This window comes from Patella vulgata, chromosome 5 (assembly GCF_932274485.2).
Source record: "Patella vulgata chromosome 5, xgPatVulg1.2, whole genome shotgun sequence".
In the NCBI taxonomy this organism is placed as follows: domain Eukaryota; kingdom Metazoa; phylum Mollusca; class Gastropoda; family Patellidae; genus Patella; species Patella vulgata.
Window position 1 is genome coordinate 19,844,662 of NC_065883.2, and position 24,392 is coordinate 19,869,053.

Below are 24,392 nucleotides of genomic sequence, written 5' to 3' on the forward strand. Positions count from 1 at the left end.
CCACCGAATATTACTGAACCTAACGACTAACGCAGTGATACGATATCAATAGGTATAGAATACGTTCGTTGGCCTTAACCTCTATACCATTTGCCATTTTCTTAAGACTATTGGTGTTTAAATAATAAACTTTTTATTGTTACAATGTCCGTTTACTGATTTGTATGTAATCATCCGCATCCTAAATCAATGGTTTAACACGCGAAAGAGTTTTCGAAATTAATAGTAAAATCTATTTCTATTCAGTCTAGAATGTTTTTACAACTCAATTTACCCGCTATTTCAGATTTGTTAAAGGTCCATAGATTTCTTTTCAAATCAATCTCCGTATACAAACAGAAGTATAGTAAACTTTTTAATCAACTCGCGAGGCCGTTTTATGGTATTGTGATGGTGTTGCTAGACAGGCGTAAATGAAAGAAATAGTTTGTTCACTTGGAATAAAAGACAAGGTTGCGATCTATTTTACAGAAATTCATTTAGTCACAATATTTATATCTATGCTCATGGCGTTTCAATAAATTGGTTTCACCGATCAGCGACGTTCTGCCTGAAGTTCCTCGAACTTTTATTGGGTTATCTAATTGATTTTAAGTCGTGGTTGTATGTAACAATGTTACTTCAGAGAAAAAAGTCATCATGTATTTCTGGATGAGATTGTTCAAATGTTTCATCTTGCTCCCCGACGGTTGTGTTGACAAGATTGGAAGTGAAAATAATAAAATACACATAACTATTGTCAATCAATGATTTTAAAAAATACCACCGAGAAAACGTCTAGTTCACAAGGTGAATATATATTCTTAGTACCAAAAGGATTTGATTCTAATTTCTGAGGATGTTTCCAAGTATTAACCGATATCAAGAGATTGGCTAGCCGCGACTGGTTCATCTTCAGAAGCTAACATTTGAAATCGTATTTAAATAATAAAACTTATATGCAAATAAAGAAGTTTTATTGTCTTGCGATTGCCAAAAGCTTATCACAAATATGCTTCTGATAAGATTACTTGCAAAATTCGAAGTAAACCTGGCTACTCATTTCTGTCATAATGAAATATGGGGATCGAATCCGAAGTGTTTATTAGGGATATACATGGCACTCGCTGTCACGGAGCATACATTCATTGGGTTTTTTTTATGAGGTGAACCAATGGCTATCATGAACAGATAGATATGGCACACAATTTCATCCCCCAGACGGTTGTTTATTCATATTTCGTCATCAAGATTGATTTTCCTATGTAAGAGCGAGGACAAGGCAATAGACGGTTTGAAGCAGGCTGATTATAAACTGTTGGTAGCAATCTGCCAAAGCTTAAATTCTTTTTTCGAATTACCTACCAGACGCATCAAAACATCTGGTCTTGTGGAATATATTATTTTCTTGATTCTTCTTACTCAGTTTATATATATACATATATATCTTGAATAGTAATTCTAATGCAATATCACCCATCCCCATAGCGGACTGTATAATATATTCTTTAAAAAAGTAGGGGATATTAAAATGCAAATACCTATGCAGGTTGTGATATGATAAATAGTCATAGACACTTGACATGCTTTGAGGGTATGTTCACAGATGAAGAACTTATCGCCCGAACAGAACCACTGAGCTGCAGATGCGACATGCAATAGCACCATACACATGGGAGAGGTTCATTGTCAAATTTGACACTTCAAGGAAGGGTGGATGAAAACTGCCGCGTGCTGGTTTATCCATCCATGTTTGCTTTCCTATCGGTTCTTGCATAAGATTTACTGTTTAGTGTATCTTTGCTTGAGTGTGTTACGTTTAATTTGATTGGGAGACGTGTTCGTCGACGTCAACCGACAACACTGCAAGAATTGTCCATGGTACTGCAAGAGGAGTGGGTCAGATTGCCCTAAATCTTGATTGGGCGGGTCATTGAGAGCATGCCACGACGAATTGCTGAATGGCTGAGGATTGTTGGAGCAATTACTCATTATTAAGACAAAAATCAAAAAAGTCCATTTTCACGTTTGACGGTGTATCTCTTTGTGAGTGAAATGGGACCGTCATATAAGCCGCCCATATGAACTGTTTATATTCATGTGTAGGCAATTGGCCTGTTATTAACATACACATGGTTACCTCTAATAAAATAAAAACAGCAGTGCATTTCCGCAGTTTTGTATTGTATTTTAAAGGCTCAATACCACTCTTGTTGTAACTGAATAATATGTCCCAATCTTTATTCTGGTCAACAAATTGTACTATTTTACAATATTCCAATTAATTGGTGATACAAATTTCATCTTAACACACCTAATTTTAAAAATTGGAAAAATTCAACTAAATGATTTGAAAAGCCTAACGTAAACCTTTTAAAATGTGACTTGGATTTAAAAATATTTTCGAACCCTCTGGATAAGTAAAATATGATGTAATGGATAATTTACACAACAGGTAGGACACTTAAACATCTAGTACTTAAAATATGGCTATTATTTATTTTCTGGAGCTGTCAAGCCAGCAAGAGTGTTATTGTCCCTTTAATATCCCCTACTATTTTTTAAAAGTATATTTCTCTGAAATTATATATAAATGCATGTATACATTGAAGAAAGGTAGATGAAGGAAATGAATTTAATTTCCAGTAAAAAGACTACAAAAAAAGACTCATTAGCAGTGACAGAAACGCCTGAGAACATCGGCGAGGTTTGCCAAGCGACCACGTGCTCCTTTTCACATATACAATAGAAGGTGGAACCCGTAATGAAATCGTTCATAAACCAATGTGGTTACGCTACTAATGCTTTGAACATTTCATAGGTTGTTAACAAAGCTTATAAACCTATAACGGTAAATCCCTTTGATCTTTGGGGTATATTCTATGCCCGGAGTAACTTGCGGTCTGAAAGTCGGGGGCGACTTTGGATATATACAGGGGGATTTTGGGTTATTCTTCTGAAAGTTTTTCTTTAAAACTGTAACGGGTTACTCTTCCAAGGTAGGTTTTTATTTTCCTTAGGAAAACATGATATCAGGTTTTTCTTACTGGAATTCTGGGATATTCTCATTGTACGTACATGTAAACACAGACGGTTTATAAGCAAGATAAAATCCTCGACTTCGATTATGCTGGGGAAGAAAGACTAAAGAAAAAAAACCATGACAGAAAAACCTCGGCCTGCTGGCCTCAGTTTTTCTTTTTCTCGGGTTATTTTCTTCAGTCTTTCTTTCCCCAGCATAACCTCAGTCTCGTGCTTTATCCTACACACAATAATACAATGTAGATCATTGCATTGTAATCGCCGAGATTTGCAGATTAAGATTGCTTGACTACAAAATTACATCGTGTGCCAGTTAATTATTTTTAGGGAAATCGCGAAGTTCCTGTGATGAATACAGTCCGGTGTGTATGCTTAAACTGATATGCTATGATTAATTTAGAAAATGTAATCTACTAAGTAAACCTTCAAGAGGTACAAGTACATTCATCGCTCCAACATCAAAGAGGGATACATCTGGCTAGGATTACTTATTCATCTATCCCCTTGGAAATCCTAAGGAGCGTTACGGTGCCACGCTAGTAAAATGTTGTGTAAAACCTTTAATTATTCCACGGGTTTCTTTGAAGGAAACGCTTAATTAATACATTTTTAAAATTTTTCTCAGGGTAAATGTGTTTTTCATTCTGTTATATATCTTTAAATAAAATTACATCAAGGAAAAACATTTTTAAGTTTTCAAATACGTAGTAGAATAAGAAGTACAATTCTTCTACATTTAGTTTAACACCCAATGCTGCCCTGTACTTACTATGCTGTTCTTAAGGATATGACCGGGGCGGCAAAGCGCAGGGAAAAATTTCAATAATATTGTTCGGTGTATATAAACTATCAAGTGAATATTTTATTAATAAACAGAACAGCTGACCATTAACTCGATATGGCATTCGGACGATCTGTTTTCAAATACAAAATTTGTGGTTTTCAGATAGCCTTAAGACATCCTGTGACAGGCGCCCTCGTGACGTCTTTGATCACGTCGGCGTAATTAAATAGCTTCTATTTTTATTTTTAACGGGATAAAATATCCACCTTATTTCATCTATTACATGCTTCAAAAACTCCTTAGGTCTATCATTTTATTTTTCCTGGTCGTTAATTAGAGGCATCATACATTCAAATTAAAATGAAGAAAATTACACAATTATTACTTACCTTTCTCTCTCCCGGATCCATATCCGAACATTTTGTTTTTTCGAAAAAAGAATCAAAATTTTACGGATGTCTTATCACGAGTTATATGTACCCCCATTTAAAAAAAAAAATGCTTTATGTAAAATATAAAAAACTGAATATGAAAAGCTGATATCTGATACCATAATCGAAACAATGAAAGAGATACAGTTGCTATATGCAACTACATGTTTTGTTATATTAAGTATGATTTCCACCAGTTCTATCGGGCATAGGGCATATTAGTTCAGCCTTTATAAAAGACAAATCTTCAGTGCCTGTTTATTCCAAGCTACCAGACATAATTTGTTTGTATCTCCATATTTGCGTCAAATATCAGGCTGGTGTCCAATATTTTAATGCAAATCAAATGGTACTCATTTCGAATACATAAGGGTCGATGGAACAGGATATGAAATGAAATGAAATGAAAAGAAATGGGGTTTAACGTCCTACTGTTCTGCTTCTATACTGGGCTAATGAAGACGGGCATACACCTTACAGATAACCAGATGGATCATTATCATTCATTTGTAATCTGACACCATATCATATTTTAAAAATAACTGCAGGAGAATCGCTCAATAGGCTGACTACAAAAATACAAAATCAAGTCGACATCGAGATAAAATAATTGACATTGACATAAATAGCTATTGACTGGTAAAGATTTCTAATTCTTTGCTACTTAAAAGCACATATATATAATCTGGGGGTGTTTTTCTTTTTATCAATTTTTTATTTTATAAATAAACTTGATATGATTATTAATAATTGAGAACTAGTGTCAAGCACAGTTGAAGGGTTTTGGGTAATATCTTACAGAAATAACCGTTCTTGCTAATTACAAGCTTATTTGTAGCAAATAAAACTACGGGATGTGGGGTTAGTTCCTGTTTTCAATTTTATAAAATGTCAGAAGGATGTGAGTAATAACCTGCGAATAAAATCTGTGACATTCAAATTAGTATTTACTGTAAGAATAACATTTAAATCCTTGTGACAGAAATGAACACATGAGAAAACAAGTCAATGACATTATTAATTAAGTTGACTTGTGTACCGGTTATTAAATCGTTAACTGTGTGAAAAATGACAGCTATTACGTATAGTAATCTCGTGTTCATTTGTCGTATAAGAGCTTACACTTCATCTTTAAATTGAAACCAAACACAGTAGACATTTTGTGTTTGGTTAAGATAAAATGGTAGCTTCTGCACATGGCTATTGTAACAAGTACGATCGTACTGTGGACCAGGAACAAAGTATGACATCATTACCGCCGTGTTGGAATTGTGACATCATGTCCAAAATTAATACGCAAGTTTTATATCTACCGTAATTGAATTGGTGAAATAGGCTTTATTCGAAAAGCATTGGCCCAAAGAACAATAAATTAAGTAATGGTTTTGACTAGACGGATGTAAATGAAATTTGGAATGAGATACAGAAAAAAAACCCAATGGTAATTCGAGACAAACTAGGTGATTAAGGGACTTATATTTGATCAAATTTGATTTCAACAATTCGCCTGCGCAGAACGGGTTTTGTCTGTGGGATGAAACCACAAGACCCGGGGAATACCCACGAGCTTGCCCAGGCGACCAAACTCCATGTCACGTACATGTGAGGAATAGAGATCACGCCACTTTACTTAATGGCAGACCGTATGATCTATCTGTTTAAACAGCCAAGGTTATATTCTCATTGGCACCAAATATAATAATATGGTTTCACATTCTGGTTCGTCAAAGATCAAGCCGCATTAAGTTCAGATAGAATAAAACCCGTTCAGATCTCTTAGGAATTTAATTGGCATAAAACAATCAGGTTGCTTCGATCAAAATTGTGACGATCATAAAAAAATAGAATATAAATCAGAAAATTAACTCAGATAAAGAACAAACCAATAAATCTTCAGATTCTGTTTAAGTGTGCTGCCATTGATGTATTCGTCAGCTCCTGTCCTATAAAAAGTGCTTGGTACAACCTAGAATCTTTTAAGGAAATGTATAATTAATAGCAATTGAAGTCTGCCGGAATCACTCTATCCAGATTAGTAATGGGGGATTGTAAAGTTAATGACAAGGAATACCTTCAACTACTTTTCCACATTATGACCATGTGGGTCGTCATTGTTTAATGATGGATTCTGATTTCAGAATAATTTTTACAAGACAAAATATGAATCCGCGGGCTAGATCTATAAAATTGTCGAATAATTAGATACGCTGTGGGATTAAAAACAAAAGAAAATTGGTCAATCAATACCGTCCATACAGGAAAAGCAACCAGTGTAGAAAAAAAGCCAACAAACACGTTTAATTGATCATCGGATAACATTTCACATTTAAATTCACACAATAACATAACCGAATGACATGGCATGGTGTGAATCCGAATTAAACAGCTAGTCTATATTGAGGCTTCAAATATCTCTCTAAGAATAAATATATCGATGCCTGTTTGATTACTTCACAAGTCCACAGGCAGAGCAGAATGAAATCGGAAAATAAAGGTTTTTTTTTAAAGAGGCCTTATAACTTTCAACAAAGAGAATAAAATGTAATTTAAATTCTTTATTCACTACCATATTCATAATAACAGTAGACTCTCCTAGTCATCGAGATTCCAACCCTACCTAGAATAAGGCATTTTGCCAAAGCGTCCGCGAAGCTTGATAGAAACCAATATATACTTTAATATATGCAACTTGTTAACGTCAATGTTTCTGAAATATATATTTTCATATCTGTCACAATCGAAATGGACACTGTGGTGTATCTCTTTCAGCCAATCGCGATATTATCAAATCAGCCCCAAGTGATGCGTTCGATTGTTGATGTCTATATACTGTTTTCAGTATTTTAGGCTATTCACCAAAGTGAGCGGAAGTCGCTTTGTTCATAAGATTTAGTATCGTTTTGCTCTAAATTGTCAACTGTCAAAAGCAAAATAGGGTATATTCTTAATGTGAAGAAGTAGAAAGGGTTGTATTAAAATATTGGTCAAAACCGACATTTTGATTTTCACAGCGGTCATAAACTATTAAGCTATTGCGTCGTCGACTCAAAAGAGTGTATGCTAGTCATGGTCTTTAGGTCCAGTAGTACACTAATGGTAGGAGTGATTAAACTATTATATTTCCCGAACCTATACGGTCATGTTAAACCTTATGTCAAGCTCAAAATGTCACTTTCTGAGATACCCCTTATATCTAGTTCGGGACGATTGTACAACATACACCAAGCAGTACTAATGACGACAGAAGTCTTGTCTATATCCATTAATGGTCATCTCCAGACCAATATAATCTCCTGCGCTTGAGCAATATTTCATAATATGAAAATCTAATTATATATTTCGCTGTATGGTGTCTGCGACATATGTAGGTTACGAACTGAATGCGATTAGAAACGTGCCCGAATGAATATGATTTGTTTTCGTCAAGATCTCACGCAGTTTTGAGCGTTATCCAATCATTCTGTTCAAAGTGAAATCGCAGTAATCATAATGATGATCAGTGGGTCGTAAAACTATCAAGTGCATCCAGACTATTCTTGATACAAACGTAGAAAAATTTGTTTTAAACATACATTATGCAAGAGCTAAATCTGCCGGTTATAGGTGTTTCTTTGGGCCCGAAATGTTATCAAATTAATTAACTTATCCAGACCATAATCAACTCTCGATGTCATCGCTAGCCTGCGATGTTTATTGGATTAGGTTCCGATTTGCTGTTCGACTTCCATTCATGATTTAATCATGAAATGGATAATTGAGACTATGGGTTTTTTTTTATCGTACCGTCTTTAGTAATGATGATCGAGGCTAGGCCGAAAAATCAGCAAATTCCCTTTACATTATCTAGTTTTTAACTATTATAGTGAGACCTGCCAGCTCTTTATCTAATCTCCCATAATGTATCTTTAACTATACGTGAAGCGGTGTCAGCTGTTCTACAAGTAATATACTTTAAATTTGATAGTTAGCTTTAACAACAGGATTATAAGCTTAAACGGTTTCGTTAGTTTTTGCGAATTTATCAAGTGGATGATAATACAACCACCGGAAAAAATATCTGATCCGTTCGCTTTCTCAATTTATCGGTGACCTGCCCTGTGTTCGCGTATTCTGTAACATGATCACTATGTAAATGGCGGATTATAATCACATGGTTATATGTACCCACCCAGTACTAATAGTCTTCACTAAGCTTATTTAATACGTCCAGCAACTGTTACCGAAAACCAAGATATAATAAACCGAAATATCTTGTTATCCGTTACCAAATTACGAATGTATTGGTTTTTCATCCCGATGTTATGTTCTACTCAGTAAGCCGGTCTCCAAAACCCCGAACCAAACTATATAGCCCAATGAGCGATATATGTCGTGCACAAGGCAGCGTTTGTTCTTTATAGAACATTATTAGACAGTTACGATATTTAACAAATTCTGTTGTATAATTAGCATGAATGCACCAAGTAAAACTTTCTGAACTGAATTAATGAATATGGTACATTAAAAACACTATTAATTATATCTACGTCACCTTAATGGAAATATATATGTATTAATCATGCAGAACACTAGTAATCTCCTACTGGACTTACTAGGCACTATAAACAATATATTAGTTGATTCGACCATTGTTCCCGAGGAGCATAATCGTAATCTGCGATTTATACATTAAGAGGATTGCCATTCATATATATATACATAATGGGCATAATTGTAGGTCTGTGAAGTGTTCGTATTTACAAGTTTACGTTTATTATCAGTCCCTAGACGTATATAAATACTTTATAATAGCCGAGTTACTACTCATGTAGAAATAACTTATTATTATTGTCGCAAATTGAAACCTTCTTCTGGTATTCATTTACGACGTTGCTCGAGGCATGTAATCACATTAGAGAACCGAATCATCTTAGCTAGGGCGCGTTCTCATGGAAATGTCATCTTTGTATTGTCAATGTACAGATTGTAAATTAAATCTAATATCAGCCGTTCGTCCTCGACTTTGTTTAAAAGATTATAGAGTTCAACATTTAATATATCTATATCATTTATTGATTGTGACGCAAGGTTGTATTTCTAACCTTTAAATAAAATCGGATAAACGCCAGTAACAATAATAAATCTCACCACTATTTTTTGTATGCTTGTGGGATTTAAAACAAAGTAATAATATTGCCAAATAGATGAGCAAAAAAAAAACCAACAAAAAAACAATTATAATTGGATGGAAAAGCAGAAAGGTTGTGCCATTGTAGCTGTTTAATTCTCTCAATGACAAAATTAGTTATATCGGTCATTTTTATTTTCAGATTGTTTGAGACGCAGCCAGATGTACAAGACGTGTTTGTTCCTTTCAAAGGGAAGTCAGTGGATGAACTTAAAGACAGCACCCAACTTAAATCTCACGCTATGCGAGTCTTGAGTGCAGTGGAGAAAAGTATAGCTAGTTTTGACAATCCAAAACGGTTAGAGGAAATGCTCAGTGATCTTGGTGCCCGACATGTTATGTATAATGCCAAGGTGGATTATATTGACGTAAGTATAAATATAATGATCACGTGGGGATTCATATAAAAACTAATAACGTTAATTCCGAAGTAGAACGTTATGAAAATGCATTATGTAACGACCATGTAAAGCGTATCATTATTTCATTATCTTTGGATTAGGCCGAATAAAGAAGAAAACGGTAAAATTCTTGTCTTCTGAATATTTAAGTCATTTAAATGCAAAATTTTGATTACACACAAGAACCATCCCACGTATATAAATCGAGTTTCACTCATAAGAAATGTCACATTAAAATGAATAGAGATAATTTTTATGGTTACCATTTTACAAAATGTAACTTTTAATGCTGATTGTGTGTGCTGTTTTATTAACACCCGTGGTTTTTGGCAATCGATATATGCACTCTAAACCATCATTTTGTGAATTTGCTGAAGGTTATCTTAATTCCACGATGTTAGCGTCAACGATTGATAAACAGCAGAGACGTGGGATGGTTGAATTCCGAGAAGAAAATATCACAATTTCACAGGAAACGAGTGCCAATACGATGCATCTGTTTTATTAATTAGAAGTAAAAAAAAGGAAGCTGAAATATCTATTATGTAAAAGATAAAACAATCTTTGTAGCTAATGTAGTTTTAAAAAACGAACTTATAAAGAAGTTTTCGGTACTTAATCACGTAAAGTTCTTATATTTCGCATAGCGGGCAATCCTCACAAGTAGAAATGACCAGCTAAGAAAAGTGGTAGCGAGTCAAAATCTTTGCTTATTCGAGTGTAAATGGAACATTTTCAATAATTGTTGAGATCGTTAAATATTTGGTGAATGAAATGGGGTTTAACGTCCTACTTTTCTGCGCCGACTGAAGCCACGATATAATGTGCTATGAAGAAAATGTTACCCGGACAGCGGCTATACGGTCTACTTATAAATCTAAATCCAAATGCCAAGGACGCTTTTATGTGCAGTGCACGCCAGTGTGTGCACAAGACCTCGGTTTTTTGCACCATCCGAACAATTATACGTTGTCCATTACCCGGCCCTCCGTTCTGCACCATATACAAAATCCCTGAGAACTTTTACGGTCAGCTCAGGGACAGAATGGGACAGCAAACGTCTTACTCACTGAGTCACCGTGGCGCCCTAAATATTTGATAGTCAGTGGTGTCTGCTTCCTCTCGATGCAAATGGCTGCAAGCGGTGCTAGCAACAGTTACAGATATATTTGTAATTTAAAAGACGCAGATCCTGGGCGCCCTGTACGTAGACACAAAGTATGTTTTCAACACGAAATTGTTTTTGTTATACTAAACGTGTATTTGATAAATTATATCTTTTAGATTTGTTTAATTGGAATGGTCTACGTTAAAATCTTTTAAATCGATTGTCTCCAATGATTGAATGTATTTATTTCGTCCTAAACCTACGTATTGTTTCTGTTGAATGTCGTGTTGATTGGCAGACATGGTAACCGTAATGAATTGTTCGAACCACCAGTCAATCAGACATTTACGTCTGTTCCTTGGGTTAAACACTATTTAATCTTTAAAGTTGCAATTGATACGGATACAATAACATGGGCTTATATTAGTTTGCTGCCATACGATTTACTCTTTTGTATATTCGGTGTTATGGTTCATTGGCAAATGCTAATTAATAATAATAATAAACGGTCAAATGATTAATATTAATAAGAAACCACCAAATATTATATGAATACTAATAAAAATAATAATACTGAATTGATTTTAAAAAATAAAATCGAATAAAGACAACGTTTGTTATGGAAAGACATGTAATTTGCGAGTAAAACAAATGTATAGAGTCCAGTTCGAGTGGGGGTGACGTATTTTTAGTTGATTTTTTTCTGTTTTGTTAGGGGGGTGGGGGGGAGAAGACTAATGCTGGTGTCACACTGTCCCGAAATTGACACCAGATGGCCATACGAAAATAGAATGCTGAGTTTTGAGCGAAGATGGCCCCGAAACTGGTCAAATACCAATCGACAGCCAAGGCAAGTGCGATGCCTACAGAAAATCACACGATGGCACCCGAACCACACATACGGAGACGTGAATTTTGTATAATAGTTTATACCCGCATGACACACGAAGGCCACACGATGGCTTGTAGAGTTGCTCAGGACTGACTCAGGAAGATAATTTATCGGGCATCACAATCTCTTGAAATTGACACCAGATAAAGTAAATTAAGCCATCGTATGACCTCCTGTGAAGTTGTTTCAGGCTCCGGCAGCAACTTCATGAGTGCTGGCAAAATCTTTGGCATGCCAAACAATTGCCGAAGGACCTTGCGGAGATTCATTTTCGTGTTGAATTTGTGTGTTCATTTTGCCCTCCATAAGGCCATCGTAAGGGCATAGAGAGGACTTCGCGTAGTCTTGTTGCCTTCATTGAACAATCGGGCAGTTTCTTTTTTACTTCGCATTGTGGTTGTATGGAGAACAAGCGGTTGTCATGCAAGATACGCCCACATTTTGCAAGCGATGGACAGATAACAAGCTAAAAAATGTGATAATCCAGGAAATTACTGTCCAAATATAAATTTCATGCTTCATCAAAATAGGATACAAATTGTGACCCCTGGAGGGTCCACAGCCTTGGTATTACATACTTTTACACTATTTGCGTACGGGGAGCGGCCATTTTGTCCGGTAGTGTCGATCCGATTTCATCAAAATAGGATACAAATTGTGACTGTCCTGATATTCACCGATACACCGAGGAAAGGTGCTAATAAGTTACTTACATCACATTTCTATCGAGTATTGTGAAAATGTGAAAAATAGTTTTTATTATCGAGTCGTTTCAACCGAAAAGTGACAAATACTTTCTGCTCTTTCATTATTTATCCCTTTCTGAGCCCCACGTTACATTTCATGGTAGAATGATTTCGCAGTGGAGAGACGACCTGGGTAGTATTTACACGTGCGCCTTGCTATGATACTCTGAGCGTAATACAATCACGTGTTTGTTAAGACCATATCGTTAAAACAACTTGTCCAGGGCGTAGAGGACTGCGATATTATTAAATGTAGTGTAAAGGAAATGCGAAACGTGGGTCATTCCTGGTGAAAGTATGCATCGGCGGATGGTTCTTCCGTTGAAATTTATTTGTAATAAAGTTTATGACTTTCTAGGCGTTTTTTTCATCCTGCTTATTTTCAATGCCTGTGAAGTGTCCAGCAAGAGAACTGCGCCTTCTATCATCACAATTAATTAAAATAATTCTTCAATATTCTAATTTATATATTTTGCATATTAATATAAATCAAACCAAATTATGAAATAGATGCCAATTGATATGTATAATAATTGATTTTTGTAATATGTTGTTATCTTAATTTAATGTCATTGTATATGTTTTTGAACTGCCATGTAGTCCCCCCCCCCCCATTTTGTTTTGTTACTATGATTTTGACTAGTTGTTTCATGTACATTGGTTAGAGCCATCGTTATCAATTGCGATCTGGGTCGGACTAAACGTCCGCTACTTTTGGTTGATAGGTATCTAAAACGGTATAAAAGTATCAGTGTATCACAAATGAACAGTACTCTTTCTGTACATTTCTAATACACGGATACTTTTATGCATGAAATGCAAATAAACAGGACAGTTTTATCAAAGGTTGCCAGTGGCAACGAGTAGAAGTGGGATGTAATAATATTATGCGTACTACTCTAATGGAGATAAACACAATTGAGACAATCAATATTGATCTCGGTACTTTAGATGAAATATTTGGAGATATGTCCGAACATGAACTTAAAACACCAACCCTCTTGTCAGGTATCAGCTACAAACAATAAAATATACAATAATCTATTACAAAAACATAAAGTTTATTTTAAAAAATATTTTTTAAAAAATGAAGTGAGAATTTTTTTTATTTTTTTTTTGGGGGGGGGGGGCTATACTCATACTGCTACTATAGCAACCGAACGATAAGCGAGTCAAATCTAACGAGAGTAGCCTGTTATCCCGTTACGTCAAGACGTTTTCATTACGTCAAAATTTATTTCTTTGGTTTTTACGTCATTAAAACAGATTTGCAGTTTGACGAATTTTGAAGTTTACTACACAATAAAATGAGTTCTTTTGAAATCTTAAAAAAAAATAGCATGTTACAATGTCGATAAACACCTGTTTCGCATTTAGAGGGGTGTTATTGTCCAATAGACATGGGTCCTAATGATCTCAGGACATGTCTATTGGACAATAACACCCCTCTAAATGCGAAAAAGGAAGTTTTTATCTGCAAAATAATCCATGATAATATCGAAAGGAACCGATATCCTTGGGTGATAACTCTATATTTCACATTTAGTCAAAATCGGATTAAAATTGTGACATGAAGTGTCCACAAACAAAGTGTGGACGAACGCCCGGACAGGCTGGGCGACGACAATATACGTCCACCTTAAAATGTGAGCGTATAAGAATGGCCAATGGCACCGATAATCAGTCAAAGATGACACGATTTGACTAGATGATTTCACGATAGCCTTATGAAGGACATAATGGACACACGAATTTAAAATTAAAATTGAACGTTTGCCAGCGCTCAGATGCCCTCACGAATGGCCCGATGTTTTACACTTAGAACCGAACTTGAACATTTACTCTAACGTGTGTCAATCTGGAGTCAATTTCGAGACAGAGTGACGCCCGTTTAAGTAATCAGTGGATATTTTCATATTTACTACAATCACCTTCCGTAGTTAAATAGGTAGTATAATTAAAATGGAATAGATTTGATGATTCGTGAGCATACAGGTGTAAGTTGGTTGGTTAATAACATTGTCATTTTCTGATAGAGGCTAAAGTTTAAATAAACCTTTCTTTTTGAATCAATGTACAACCCGGAAAAGTTAATGTGTCATGATTCGCCCCTATGTATATTATTGTTACCTGTATGCGCCACAATTAACATTCTTAAAATTCAAACAATTAAAAACCCTATCGATATTAAAGATGTATTATGTAAGAGCTAAGTCTGCCTATTACAGGTCTTACTAGTGGCTTCAATTGTTATATAACTTATTAATTAGACATATTCACATGACAGGACTATAACCAACTCTCTGGACCATCAGGTGGCCTAGTTGTAAATGGTTTTGAATAACTGCGAGATTTACAAATTAACGATAAAATGGATAATCGAGGCTAGGTCTCGGTTATCAAGTAGTGTTGCTGCAATAATAAAGGATCTACCCTACATCTTCAAACAGTCATAACTTCGCCCGTAATTTGAAAGAAATGTTCAATATATTCATTCTACATTTTCTATTTTGGAACTATTATAGCAATAACGGCTAGCTCTTTATGTTAATCTTACATACTGCATCTTTTAGGAAACACGTTATCCGTGTTTAAATATACTCAAAACGCTTTATATTTGAACTTATGAACTCAGATTCGCCAGAAAATCAAAACAATTTCAAAAGGACGTCACCGACAACCCACAAATTATCCTAACTTGTCTTTTTTCTTTGATAGCAGTAGCGATGCTAACCGGCCATTATGTCAAAAGAATTTCAATATGCGTGTCATTCTAACCCTGGACTCAAGGGTCATATGGTCGTAAATTAGATCGAATTTACAATGGCTGTACTTTGAATCTTACATTGTAGTATATAAATACATCTTCATTTGACATGTTGAATCTTGGTACTTGATAACTTGTCATCAGCAATCGTCGAGTCATTTGCTGGTTATTGTTAGCCATAAAATGCCTTAATTAGACCATCGCGCAGTTGAATGGTTGGCCTTTGGTAGGCGTTCGTGTACTTGTTGTATATTCCAATAATTGAGATCTTTTAATAATCAAGGAAGAACATAAGCGTAACATGAGAGAGAGAGAGAGAGAGGTAAAGAGAGAGAGGGGTAGAGAGGGATATATAAATATATATATCTTTATTTCATAAAATCTTCGTTTACGCGTATATAGCATGATGCAGATAGACGGAAGGGGGGAGGGGTATGGAAGTTAAACATGACTGCAACCCAGCAACCTTGGGATCGTAAACACGGTATTTGCATTGATGATAGGCGCGATAGTCCACTTCTAGATTAACACTATCACTTCCGCAGATGAAGTGGCAATAAAAGTTTCTACTTTGTGATCAAATTCACCTACACTGTTACGTCTATTATGTGCACCGCTGTCCCTTTATTTGTCATTAACATTTCTTTTGTTTAATTCGGAAACGCTTAAATAGAATTGATTACCACTATAATAACCAATTATTATTACATGAAGATCATGAACATTAACCGATAAATTCTAAAAAAAAAAAATATATATATATATAGTATTTCCGATCAATACAAAGCACAAGCATCGAAAATTGACTGAACATAATGCACGCACAATAGCATTACCGTTTTATCGCCAAACATAAAATAATGTCAAAAATCACGTCATACTGTTTGCTTGCGTGCAGCGGAAGAAGTCGTAGTAAATATTTCAGACAAAGAATCGATTGTGTATTATATTTTTTATTTATCGATTATCGTAGCACGGCTTTACCGAACTGCTGACCATACTAATTAGACATTATTATTTATATTTCTTTAATGGGGTAATACTGTTATTTCAGTAGCATAAATTTGACATGCGTTCACATCATGTATAAGCAATATTTTTTTTATGAATTTGTTCCATTTTATATACTCTTTAAAAAAAGTAGGGGATATTCAGAAACAATACAAAACTGCGGAAATGCACTGCTAATTTTAGTGTGTGTGTGTGGGGGGGGGGGGGGGGGTGGATGGCTGAATGGTTAGCGTGCGCGCGCTGTATCATAAAGTCTGTCATTGAGTCGACTGGCGTGGTTTCGAATCCCCGGTTGTACGTGACAAGGAGTAGGGTCGCCTGTCCAACCTCGTGGGTTTTCTCCGGGTCCTCCGGTTTCCTCCCACTGCTAAAGACCCCTACGCGCAAGCGAATTATTGAAATAAAAATTAAAACCATGTTAGTCCCGAAATGACCTAGTTTGTGTCGAGTGGACGTTAAACCCCATTTCTCTCTCTCTCTGCTAATTTTATTAGATGTAACCAGTGTATGTTAATAACAACGTATAGTCGTTCGGATGGGACAAAACCGAGGTCACGTGGAATTCGAAATAAAGAGTAGGCTGTAGCGCCGCTGTCTGGGCAAAATTTCCCTGAACACTGCATGGCGTAAGCCCGTCTTCATTAGACCAGTCGGTGCAGAAAGGTAGGACGTTAAACCCCATTTCATTTCATTTCGGATCTATCGATAGCTCCCACAGCGCTTGGTAGTCTGGAATTTTATCACCCATGCTTCACTTACAGCGAATATTATGTAGATGAACATGTTGGTAGCATTAACATCATTATACTTCATTTATCTTCGAGAGTGATAAAACTGGATCAGATTAATGTGAGAGTGAAACTTTTATTGACAGAATATTGCGAATAAAAACAGTAAAAAACAAAAAATGCCGACCCGCATGTAATTAGGCTTGTATCATTCCACGAGTACTCACAGGCATAATATTAAAACTTAATGGACTGACACATCTCATGCTGGGATAGCCGACAATTTAATGAACAAAAATGTAATAAAACACTAAATAGGACGGTAAAATTAAATATACATTAAAATTAAATTACTGTATCTTCCAATGGTAATTTTACATGTGATCGTAAACTACAAATTACTATTTATATATATATTTAACAAACTCAGTACCATTGTAGTCGCTTCTCATCTAGATTTTCTGTCAAATACAAGACTCATAGACAAATTAGATGATATGAAGTTTAACGTTTTATTTCTGGGATAATGAGGACCGACATACGCCATGATGTGTGCTATGTGGATAATGTTACCCTGACAGCGGATCTGTTCCCTATACTCTTGTTACAATTTGCCGGGTACGGACACCTTTACATGCCAGTCCCACCGTCCAAAGACTATACCTCTGTGCTTTATGCATTCTAAATCCATTGGATAATTGTAACCATCATAAACTATTTCGGGTTATAATTTAGTCATATTTATATACATAAACGTTGTGTAAGTGGTATGTTTAGCTTTTGAACATCTGATACCACTTTTATGTGTGAGGAAGGTTCATGCAGCTGGCAGTATCAGAAATTCCTTTATGATTATTTCAAGCTTTTGTTATTTAATTACTTATTTACACTGTAGTCGTGTATGTTATTAGACAATTTTCTTTACTGTGTATTCGAAATCTCGAGCACATAGAATCGATGAAGTCCCGTTTGAAACATATACCAGAATCAGTAGAGGTAATTCAGACAAATTGAGAAACTTTTTATATTATCTGGCATGATTAATAATATCAATTAAATTTAATGGTTAATAAATATCATTGCAATTTAGCATTAAAAAAAAGATAATAATTATGACTTATAGTTCGCACGAGATGGCAAGAATAGTACAGATAAGTTAATGAGCTACAAGGGAATTAATAAATAAAGAAACAAAAAAAGAAGATATAGAGAATCTCCTACCAGTCTTTTTTGATATAAAAAAATATCAACACAAGTTGATAAAGTATAACAAAAACGAAGCTCTGACGAGTTTGTTTTTTTACTTTATCAACGAGTGTTGATATTTTTTGATATCAAAAAAGACGAGTAGAAGATTTTATTTATCACCCAATCCCTTCTTACATGCACAAATAGATAAATATAATTCTTTGCTGTAGATTTCACTTTTACTGAACATTACGGCGTAATGATACATCATTTTTTGACAGCAATTCAACCATTGCAAAATCCTTTATATTGACCCAGTGTTTCCATCCAGTTCAATTGAATAACAATAGTTCATTTTTAATAAAAAAAACCAAACTTTTAATAAGAAATGAACTGTTCTTTGAAAATAAAAAAAAGTAGTTCCTTTTCAACTGACCAATCAAATTCATGTAAAGCGATATCTCCTAAGGAGATATCGCAGTAGATTATGAAATATATCACACAAGCGATATCTACTGTAGAATGTATTATTGGGTGATAAACTCGGTTATCTACTCTTCAGAATTTAATAAAAATAACAAGATACTGAAATCAAAGACAAATGTTAGCTTGAATTGAAGAACAAACTCCCCGCTGATAATCATCAATATTTTAACTGGTTAACTGATTACATTTTACTCCCTCGTAATTTTTGTCATCATGCCATCATGACGTTTACCTCATATTAACCTGTTAAAAGCAATTTAACCTAGATGCCATATCCGTTCCGTTTGTTATGGCAGCTAACGCGGAACAAAATAAAACAGAAATTTGATTTTATTTTAATTAACCGTGTTGATTGTGATAATGAGGTTGTTTCTTACAAAAATATTAACTATATATACTATTTTTGACGCATTGCCCACAACAATTAACAAGAAACCTGAATGAGGAGATAATATAATTATCAAATGAAGTAGGTGTTCATTGAGTTGTACAGTCTTGGGTCTCAAAAAAAAACGATACACAAACTCCTGTTAGTAGAATTCGTGGCATCCCTCTGTCGGTTTTCGCGAAACCGGCCAAACTCCTAAAAGGCGACCATGCTTCCAGTATTATTTATTATGGTTTAAGCTAAGCATGTTTATTTTATGGATAAGTTCAAAAATGTCTTGGTGGATATTCAGCTATTGGGAGAGGAAGGTTATAGCCGTGCGTCCAGTTCACAGTAATCGTAGATGATCCCTTAATATGTCGACTTCTAAAGCGGATGTGACATATTTTGCCTCATGACGAGATAAACCCTATCTTATTTAATCGTAAAAGAATAGTATCCACTAATGTGCCACAGACAACAGCGTTTGATCGCTTTAGAAACAAACCGTTATCGTGTTGACCTATTGTCTATACGTAAAATGGAACCATATGTTAGTCCCAAATTAACCTAGTTTGTGTTGAATGGACTCTATCTTTCCCTTTCCCCCAGTCTCCCACTCTTTCTCTCCCTCCATTACATGATGATGAGTTATAACTAACATGCATGTACTAAGTTCCCACCATCACGATTCGTGTTGCGATTTAAATAGTGGTTTAATAGTGCAGTAATCGAGGTGATCCTTTCAGGTCTCATCATATATTGAGGTCATTCGTTGCAATCGTGTTAATCGTATTGAAACGTACCAGATCGTGGACTCAATAGGGACAAACCTATCGCAACGCATCGTACGACAGTGGGAACCTAGGGCCAATTTCACGAAGCGTACGTACTGTTAGTTACAAGTTGAATAGATAGTAGTAGTTCGATTCGTGTATAGGAGCAATAAATGTCTTTCTGGATATCTGAATTGTTTGGCTATACATATGCACAGATTAATCTAAGTGATTTACTTAAGTGCCTTATACTATTTATAGCTATCTTTTTGTGGGTTTATAGCCCCGTTAAAATTAGTTCATTCAAATAATTTACGTCTAAATACTGTATTTTCCCTAAACACTATTATTGCTAGTCTGACGTGATGAGTAGGAAATAAAGTCAACATGAGACGTAATTTTGAAAAGTAATTGTGTACGTGAAGATTTATTGAACAACTCAATCAAGATGCCATCACAATATAGTTTTGACGCCATCAAGTTGTATTTGAAAATGTTGTAGTCTCCCTAACAATGTACAAGTTCAATGAAATAAACCAGTCTTTTTATATATTTCTTTCTATTTCAGTTGATTGGACCGCAGTTCATTTGGGCTATAGAGCCAGTGGTCGGCGACAAGTGGATTCCGGAAATGGAACAAGCGTGGTCCGATCTATTTAAATACATCAGCCATATAATGAAAGCGTCCATGACGTTTTGACGGGTTTGTCTTCATTACTGCCAGCTGAAAATGATGTTCTGCCTTTTAATGACGAAACCAAACATGCTTAGTTCAAGAATCCTACATTACATAATGAAGAAGTCGACAACTAACGAAATTGTTATGTAAAATGCTCCTGGGGAATAAATATAAATCTATGGGGGATAAATCATCCCGCAGTTTTACGCCTCCAATTCTAACACCTTAATTAGGCCCAGAGAGAAAATGCAGCATGAAAAATGGTATGAAATGTTCTTGTTGTTTTTGCCTAATGGATGCTATAAATAGAAAATCCAATAGACAATGCAACCCAACAGCTTGGCAACATGAGAAAAACAACGCTGATAATACAGCGTAGAAAACAAGAAACTTTCATCAGAAAAGTTAACCTATTTCAAATTACAAGGACAATAATTCCACGTGAACCCTTTTGAATTAAAAGAAATACAGTATGTTAAAGCCATTCTTCTTTAAACTATTATCATAATAGAATAGGGACTGTGGTGTTTTCAAAGTGTTACTACAGACATGTTGTACAATTTATCATATCATGGTATATTATTAGATATATTATGTGTATTGTATTTCTTCACGCCACGAGTTGCTGAGATATTTAGCATCAACAATAAGAATTCTTAAAAATTCATGTAATTATTTTATTCTGTGTGCAAAAAAATCGAGTAAATCGGCTATTTTGCTAATTACATAAATGATCAACTTTTTGGGTTTGAAACAAACAGTAAATTTTTCTTTTTGCAACACAATATTCATGTATTCGGGACAAAAACTACGGGATCAGTCATTTAATGTAAATATGTGTATATAGTATGTTAATTTGATGTCGTAAACTGTGATAGGTTCGGAAAAAATCTTGTACACTCAATGATATTATGTATTGTATATATAATTGTATGTAGATATAAAGTTAAAGTCGAATTAATGAATTGATTGTTGTTGATGCATAATGAATAAACTCAGGGAATTTTGCAATTTGTCGTGCGATGCGTTACGAATGCGATGGTGGGCTATTCGTAACGTCGTGGAATTTTTATTTACTTCGCTGAAATTTCACGTTTAGATACGAGGTGGTGAGAGTCGATACGTAATGGTGCGATTAGGTCACGACTGGTCAATTTCAGGTGACACGATCTGGTCTCCCGTTCGGATACGTTCCGAAAGGATTGTCTCTATTGAGTTCACGATCTGGTGCGTGCAGATACGTTCGGACACGTTTCCATACGATAATTAGGGGCGGATTGGGCCATCGGGCGGTCGGGCGGACTGTCGGACAAAAAATGAAAAAAAATAATTTTGTCCAATTCGTCTAAAAAAAACTTTTTCTGCTGAACATTATATGGGGATGGGGGGTGGGGGGTATTGGACCGGCCATGGAGCGATGATGATCATGTTGTATGTGGCCGGTGGCTTTAACGGGCGGCCACGCCATCACTGGAATCTGGAATGGGCTGGTATAATAGACTTCATGAATTTCACTTTCGTCACTCTGTACCAATGTGTCGCGTGGCCTTCCATCACGGGAGGAATCAACTAGCGCTCCCAGCAACAAAAATGGGACATTTTTCAATTAAAATATTCCTACTTATTCAATATTTCTAACTGGTTAATCAAATGATCAAAATTTTCTCAACTAGTCCCATTTTTTAACCAGTTGATATATCTTGACTCTTTACGATAAAAAGAATGATAATACGTTAATTAATAATATGAAGATATGATAATTTCACAGGTTGATGGTTGTAAATTACTTGCAGGTCGGGGTTTTGGCCTAAATTAATCGATTTATGAGACATATTATTTGACAGAGATTATAATCAGATATGCCACCAAATCGCATATTTGGGGTTCATTTTTCAAAATTTTCCATGGCGAGAGCCCCCGGACCCCCCGTCCGGGCTCCGCGGACAATAAAAGGGGCCGCTCCGACACGGAAGCCCGGGCCGGTTCCTGGCCCCAATCCGCCCCTGGGTAGGATACGATTGTGGTCGCGATGTCTTTTACGATCGGGATCGAGAGTGATCACAGTTTGAGCTACAATTGGACCCCGACGGCCCGACTCGCCATGGCCTTCATTGTTTCCTGAACTTCTACAGGGATCGCAGTGCATCTTAATGCTAGGTTCACTATGACGAATCGTGGTCTTAATCGTGGTGATCCTATCAGGTCTTATCATATCTTGTGATTAGCCGTGATAATCGTAAAAATGTTTTGGACTGTTCAAAACTTTTCTACGATCAACACGATTAATTTTCAATCGTAATCATCGCACCAGATCGTATTGGATGGTAACAATACGCAACAGGTCGTATCTGAACGGGAGACCAGATTGTGTCACCGGAAATTGACCAATCATGACTATATCGCATTCAAGCACACCAATTCGTACCAGAACGTATCGACTCGCATCACCCCATTCCACGATCAGCTAAGAATGGCCAGTGGTCGCGTTTATAGCACATCACACGACAGATAAGATAATATTTTTGAAATGAAATGGGGTTTAACGTGTCCTACTTTTCTACACCGACTGGGATACGGACGACGAACATACGTGATGCAGTGTGTTTTTAGGGCACTATTGCCCAGACAGCGGCACTACGGCCTTGCCTTATATCAAAACCCAACTGTCAAGCGTTCAGTGTGTACACGGAACTTCGGTTTAATGTCATCCCGAACGACTAGACAGCTGTCCTTGTCAGGGTTAATATTTCGAAATATGCATATATAGAATAACATATGTATGGGTGCCAGAAGCACTAAAAGAATTTAAACGCTTTTAAACAGATAAAAGGATACAATACGCATTAATTTGATCGTCCAAAAGTAAAAACCAGTGGTTACCAGGCAAGATACGCCCACATTTTGCAAGAGATGTATCAACAACAGGCTAAAAAAAGCGATTTTTCGTACAATCAGGGGTCTTAATTCAGGAAGTTATAGTTTGAAATCCGGGAATATCGAAATGGACTGAGTTACTTGGAATAAAAAGATATATTTTAGGTTTCATCAAAATCGGATACAAATTGTGACTTCTAGAGGGTCCTCAACCTTGGTATTACATACTTTTACACTATTTGCGTACAATGAGCGGTCATTTTGCCAGGCAGTTTCGGTCCGGTTTTTACGAAATTCAAACTCAACCGTCAATAGGGTGTAACGGTGATATATGATTTTTTTTGTACAACCAGGGGCCATAATCTAGGAAGTTACGGTCCGATATGCGCAAATATCGAAAGAAAAGAACATCTTTGGATTATAATCATACATTCAAAGTTTCATCAAAATCAGATGAAAATTGTGACCCCTTCGTGTTCATAAGCTAAAAACGTGAGTTTTCGTACAATCAGGGGCCATAATCCATGAAATTTTAACTTTACAAATTTATATGAGGTGTTCTTAATTGTGTTCTTTGTCCCCTGTGTTGAGTTATATTTTCCGTCAGTGTTATTGAAGTTACATCCCACTTCTACTCGTTGCCACTGGCAACCATTGATAAAACTGTCCTGTTTAATTGCAATACATGCATAAAAGTATCCGTGTATCGGGAATGGACAGAAAATGTACTGTCCATTTCTGATACACGGATACTTTTAAACCGTTTTAGATACCTATCAAGCAATAAGTAGCGGACGTTTAGTCCGACCCAGATCTAGGGTGACCCACCATAAATAAATATCTCCATATATCTCGACAATTACGCCACAATATTTATATATATGCCAAGCCTCAAATCAGTTTCACACAATTATAGTCACTAAATAAACGATCATGTTGTACTTAATAAGCTATGACCATTAATCA

General features: G+C 35.7%; 1 long non-coding RNA gene across 1 annotated transcript in view; it reads left to right on the plus strand.

Annotated features, from left to right (window-relative positions):
- The window catches only part of LOC126822005 (uncharacterized), a 46,035-nt gene extending 25,290 nt beyond the window's left edge, over nucleotides 1–20,745 (plus strand). Inside the window, exons 2-3 of the long non-coding RNA XR_007680600.2 lie at nucleotides 9,546–9,771; nucleotides 20,442–20,745. This is a non-coding gene — a long non-coding RNA (uncharacterized LOC126822005). The remainder of the gene's footprint in view (nucleotides 1–9,545; nucleotides 9,772–20,441) is intronic.
- The last annotated feature ends 3,647 nt before the right edge of the window (nucleotides 20,746–24,392 follow it).